The sequence below is a fragment of the Kryptolebias marmoratus genome, linkage group LG20 (genome assembly GCF_001649575.2).
Source record: "Kryptolebias marmoratus isolate JLee-2015 linkage group LG20, ASM164957v2, whole genome shotgun sequence".
NCBI lineage: Eukaryota > Metazoa > Chordata > Actinopteri > Cyprinodontiformes > Rivulidae > Kryptolebias > Kryptolebias marmoratus.
Window position 1 is genome coordinate 24,987,710 of NC_051449.1, and position 6,520 is coordinate 24,994,229.

Consider the following 6,520-nt stretch of genomic DNA (forward strand, 5'->3'; position numbering starts at 1 on the left):
GTAAGTGATTTTATTTACAGGTGCAGTTTTTTCACAGTGGAGGAGTGAATCAGGATCTGAAACGGCAGGAAGGAGCAAGGTGAGTCTCAGGTACCACTGGAACTTTGAATGTCTTAGTTTTTGAAGGTAATAGTTTTCTTTGCTTACAGATCTGGAGCAGAAGTGAGGCGTGGAGGGAGAGGCAGGGCCAAGCAGGGGTTTTCCATCTGAGGTCCAGGTATGTCCACAGAGATACCCAGATAGGTCTCGGATAGGTTAGGCAGCAACAGGTAAGGGCTTCACCACCTGAGGCAAGGATGAGCAGAGTCAAACAGTTAACACAGGCCTAAAACTGACAGACGCAATCTCAGTGGCCAGGCTCGAACCCATAAGACACGATGCTCCAGTGAAGATCAGGAACCGGATTTTTGATGTTAGATCAAGTAGGGCTATCTATTATTTGACTTAGATTTAGGCAATCGCAGATAGATTTTAGGCTATCTGAGGCTGATGACAACCAATCAAGGTTAAGGCCGCCTACTAAGACAAGCTCACCAGAATTTAGGCGTAAGACATAATTATTTAAGGAGTTTAGAGCCTCACTACAAGCAGAGGGAGGCTGTTAGCAACCGAATTTTGCTGGAATTGAAGTTTAGTTGCCAAAAATTCAAACAGTTTGGGAAGAGATACAGAGGAGAGTTGCTTGAAACCTGTTTTTTTTTTTTTAGATAGCTACACCTCCACCTTTCCTAGGACAATCACAAAGGAAAACTTAACCATTTAATACCAATATCCTGATTTGAGACATTTGTTTAATCATGTTTCAGATAACAAAGCTATCAGGTTCAGTTGTTTGGACCCAAATTTTAATAAAATCTAATTTGGGAAGGAGGCTTCTAACATTAAGATGTAAAATGCTAAGTCCTGATCTTCCTCTAAATTTCTCAGGAGTGTCAGGTTTCAGAGTTCTTTTTACTGAGCAGTTTGGCGGCAGACAGACACAGGAGACCAGGTGGTAACGGTAAGTGATTTATTTACAGTGAGAAGTAATATTTACAGGAACGGGAATCAGGATCTGGAAAACGGAGGAAACGGTAAGTAATGGAGAAAACTACTGGAAGTCTCTGAATGGTAAGTGGCTGTTGGTAACGTGAATGTTCTTACGAATGGCTGAAAGGCTCCACAACTCGGAGGAGAGCAGAGGTGGTGAGTATGGTTCCAGGATGGTATTGCGGTGATCCTTCCAGCGAGAGTGCAGTGAGTAATTCCTTCCAGGTGGTAACGTAGAGCAGACAGACAGGCACGGGAGAACAGGTGAGTACTTTGCATGGAAAATTGAAAGAAAGAAAGAAAGAAAGTTGAAAATATGGCTACTTATTATGTAATATTGTAAAATATTTGTGTCAAATATTTACACAACTACAGTTTTACAAAAAGGCACTTTTGAAATACTTTTAAAAACAAAAATACAAATAAAATAAATACTAATTGATTGCACCTAATTTGAATCCTAATTTAAGTCACATTTACAAATAAATTAAATTAACATAAATGAAAAAGTGCAAGCAAAGCACCAACACACATCTCACTTCCAGGCCAATGAATAACAACAGAGAACTCTGAAAAACAGACAGATGCTGTACTGTGCTGTGCTTTTTGTGGCACAGGCTGCATGTTGGATCTCTACATGGAACAACAAAACAAAGCAATGCTGAATTTACTAGCAACATTTTACTGTTAAATAAAGATAAATTACCACGCGTCATATTAATATTTTCACTACAAAACATGCTTACTGTATTCGGTCTCGTAAAGCCACCCTCTGAATTTCAGCTCAACTAACCTCTGTGGTCTATAAACACTCCTTTGTATCGGCTGCAGCAGTAATCTCCTTCTGTGAGTTTTGAGCCGTTTGATTATCTTTGTGATCTCTCATAGAGGGATCATATAAGTGTTGATACAGGTGAACCAGCTCCGCTAGAGCACCAAAATAGTCCATTTTGAATGGAGCGCAGCGCATGTGGTTTGCACAAATTTAAAAACATTAGGACGTGCACGATCATACAACACCACGCGGGGCCTTCACGCAGGGGCGGGGACAGTGCGATTACGTCACCATTGGCGTGCGCAACCTCGCGTGGTGACCTTGCAGTGGGGTTGTAATACACTGGAGGAAACCCTGTATATATATGTATGTATGTGTAATAGTTCTAGGCATGCATATCTGAGGGGGCAGGCAGAAATGTGAAGGGGACGTCATGCGTACACATCATGCTCCAGTACATTTGTTGTTGTTGTTGTTGATAAGTGTTTTCTTCATGGAATTGGGTGCATGATGCAGCATTAACTGAATGGAACTTTTGGAAGTTCAGTGGCAATGTTGTGTGTTGTTATACTGTGCTACACTATGCTGTCATGTGCAGTTCGACATGGATTGGCCAAGTCGCTGAGGAGAAAATGGATGCAGAGGCACAGATGAAGATCTTCATAAGCTGCTGAAAGCTGTGGGCATAGAAAGTTAGGAAAAGCTTTGAAAAAATTGCTGTGATTGTCTGAGAGACCTTCTGTGTATTACCCTGAACTTCCTACAGACCACAAATTATTGGATGGTGGATACAAAAGGCTCTGCTTTCAGGAAACTTCCCCAGAACCTCAAGGCCCCTCATTCAGCCCTGATTCTTGGATCCAGAGAGACCCCGAGCCCTGGTAATCTCCCACAGTTTTGTTTTGTTTTGTTTTCTGTCTTTCATCCTGTCGGGCCTCACCCCGTTTTTGTGTTTCAGGACAAAGCTGGGCCACTCCAGACACCATCTCTTTTTAAACTGCAATAAACATTTTTTTTTCACTTTATCCTTGTCTTGGTTGCGTGTTGGGTTCTGGCTCTTTTTCCTCCAAACATTACAGAAAGGTAATGAACTGGAATATTTAGTAGTGGAAATATGTGGGAAAACAGAAAATGTAAGATAATTAATTTTTATGACCTGTGTAAAACATAATTTGAGTTGATGGAGGTGTCATGGTTTTTGGTATTTGTCAGACCCACATGCAGTGAAGCTCTCAGGAAACCAAGATTTAAAGATTTTTTGACAGTAATAATAATGGATATGCAATGAGGAGGGTGTTCAGGGGTAATGGATCCAGGAGCAGATATGGACAGCAGGCAAACAGGAACTCTGGAGACAGATGAAGGAGAGGTGAGTAATGGATTTGGATCCGATCAGGAGAATGCAGATGGACACTTACTTGAAGAGGAATGGAAGTCCGCTAGGAAGAGGTGAGTGGGATCTGAGGTGGAGATGTATCATTGATGAAGGGTTCAGAGGAAATCCAGGAGACTGAGCGTTGGAAATCGGAATGATGAATTCTGTAGGTTGACTGCCAAGGAAGATGTTGAAGAGCGGACCAGGTTCGATGAGCCGCAGGAGGAGCGAAGAATGAGGAATCCAGAGCTGCCAGCCAGAATGAAGAGATCTGTGTGAGACAGAAGATTTGCAGGATTTTGAATAGTGATGGGTCTGACAACACTGAAACCTCGGCACATGTGCCGAGCAAACAAGGCGAATTACCGTGTTGGTGCGTGTATCTCTTTAAGGAAAACAATGTGACCGATACAGTTCCTGTGTTGTTTGGTTGGGAACGCACCAAATTGCATTTATACGCAGAAAATGTATTGACATATTTGTGGGTTTTGTTGGATGGAGATAGTTTGTGTTGTTTGCTTTGCATTGGTTTTTGGCTTGTCATTGAATACCATGGATCAACCAAGGAAGAGGAAGTTTTCTCCCATGTGGGATCATTTTGATCTTATCATGGAGAATGATAAGGACAGATAAAAACTCGAAACACCTGGTCTTTGTCCTTGCACGGGGTCAGAGAGTCAAAAACAGCCAAGAGTCCTCTTAAAGCTTAAACACATTTATTCACTTTCAGCGCTGAAAGGGAGACCCTTACCGAAGTTCAGAGCACTCAGCCTACGTCTCAATCTAACTTCCTGCTCGATGTACTTTTGTTACTCGAAAAGCAAAACGTTAGTCCCGTCTGATAGTTTTCCATCTGCTCCTCGTGGTGTGTTGCCATGTTGCTTCCGGGATTTCATGACGTCATCTCATCCCGTGTTCTCTGCAACCTATCATTCATCCTGTACATTTTTCTTCTAGGCTCTGGATTCCGGTAAATAGAAACTTCATGGTCTTACATTTTATATAACTTTTATATAACTTCACAAGAATAAGGTAAATTATTATTCCGTTCTCGTTTCCACTATTGGTCATTTTTTTCTTTTGGGTTATTCCAATTTCTTTCTGAAGAATATTTGAATTAGTTTACATGAATTAACTTTTATTTCTATTGTATGTGAAATGTAAAATTTGCTCCCAGGTGCTGTCTTATTAAAAACCGGAGCACTTCCACAATGCTGAGGCATTATTGTGGCTGGCATGAGAAGGAAGAACGACTTAATACTCCCGTGATCGGCCCTGGTGTTTCCAGAAAGCGGGTGATCGATGAGGTGAATACGATCAGCCATCTAGCATTGTAGAAGGCGAGGGGTTCCATGAGCTGCTCCAACTCCTTGAGCCCTCATATGTTCTGCCAAGCAGAAAGGTACATGAAACAAACTGATGAATGGGTGTTATACATGTTAACAAAGTATATGCATGTTATGTGCCTTCATTCATTAATCTACTCCACTTGTGTTATTCATTTTAGGCTATCAAGACCATGATTAGCCAGAGGTATGTTGTGGAAAAAATCCATTTCCAGGCACTGTTAGATGAAATCACTCAAACAGGTTTATTTATGTATCCACTCTGTCTGTAAAGAAATATGAATAATAAAATTCAAGTCACAAAAATTTTAGATTTTAAAAACAGTAAACAAACAAAAATATGTATGTACTACCCACAGGCTGTCGATATGGGGTCGTTATGCAGACTGGATGCTGCAGGCAGGGGTACCCACCATCTCCCAAAAGGAAGAAACCAGCTTGTGGATAAAGGGCTTACTTATACATCGGGGACCTTCACAGGACCAGTGCATCATGCACTGAACCAGTATTTCCAATTTATACATCTAAGAAGGAACCTTTTCCATATAGATTGTGGAAAACCTTAATAGAAGACTGCTAGAAACTTTGTGCTGTGGTGATCTGTGACTTTTTTGCACTTCCTGGTGGGCGTGGCCGGCTCCTCCTCCTGGTGGAGTTGGTTTTCTTCTCTGCACACCTGAAGGAGATGAGGCATCAGATGAGCTGGTGTATTTAAGGCTGTGGTGGGAACCAGATCAGCGCTGGAGCATTGCTTACCTTGTGGTAAAGTCTCCAAGCCAGCTTAGTTATCGGTCTGTTGACTAAGAAGTTCACTTACCTGGGTTTCTTGTGTGCTCGTCTTTCCCAGTGTGTTCCTGCCTGCCCGAGGGTCCAGTCTGGTTCCGGTTCCTTATGCAAAAGCCCAGCTTTGATTTGCTCACTGATGTCCTCCTGTCTCCTTCATCTACACTCGACTCTGGAGAGCTCGAACTGCCTGGTGTTTCCTCCTGGACACAAATACCAGAAAGCCTTCACTTGGGAAGTAACCACAGATTCTACATCCGATGCAGAACCTCACCTGACAATCAGTAAGCCTCAAATTGGTTGTTTTGTTTTCGCTCGTTTCAATCCTCGTTATATTACTTACTGTTTCTTTTTCCGTGTTTCAGATCTCAATTCCGTTCCGTCCATTCCTCTGTTCACTGTAAATAAAGACACTTACCTGATATCTGCCTCATGTAGTCTGTCTACCACCAAGCTGTTGCGCTCTTCGACATCTTAGAATCCTGACATGTACAACCTGGAGTCATTAAGTGTAATGACAATACCAACACTGCTGGACCCTCAGTTCAAGAGAATGGTATTCTTAAGTGACATATATAAACAGTTAATATGGGAACATTCAGATTTATACAGATGCATCAAAAATAAAAGAAAAAAACAGAAAAGCGTTTACAATACCAGAATTTAAAATAAAGGTGGGGAAATGAATCACAAAAGGTTTATCTGTTTACACAGGAGAAGTGTTAGCAATTATGTTTACAATACAGTGGGTGGAAGATATATAACCATTAAAGACAATCTTTTCAGATTCAAGTTCTGGATCATTCAGTATAAAACACAATCATTCAGACAGCAGGCCAAACATTTTATTAGAAATATTACATACTATATGCAGAATACAAAGGATGGGTTTTTTCCGGGTACCAACAAACATGGGAATAACAGGAAATAAAATAGCAGATAAGGCAGCAAAGAAGTCAACTCAAAATCATATTAATGTCAAAGTACAAACTAGCAAATCAAAAGCAAAATGTATCATTAAACAAAGACTGAAGAAGGAATGGCAGAAAAGGCGGGCTGGAGAAAGAAAAGGAAGATGGTTTTATTGTGTTTAAAGGGCAGCAGGAGAAATGAGAGCTAGAAGAAGGAGGAAAGATTCAAAACATGATGCAGATTTGGACATACAGAACTTAATTACTTTATAAACTACAGAAGCATAATTCCCTCTCCCTG

The 6,520-nt window shown here is 41.1% G+C and overlaps 1 long non-coding RNA gene across 2 annotated transcripts in view; it reads right to left on the reverse strand.

Annotated features, from left to right (window-relative positions):
• LOC119618035 overlaps positions 1–6,520 on the reverse strand; it is a 15,329-nt gene that overhangs the window by 1,344 nt on the left and 7,465 nt on the right. The window contains exons 2-3 of one of the 2 annotated variants that reach the window (XR_005234553.1): positions 3,223–5,511; positions 2,961–3,152 (exon numbers count right to left, since the gene is read on the reverse strand). This is a non-coding gene — a long non-coding RNA (uncharacterized LOC119618035). The remainder of the gene's footprint in view (positions 1–2,960; positions 3,153–3,222; positions 5,512–6,520) is intronic. The other variant, XR_005234554.1, reaches the window with a different exon arrangement.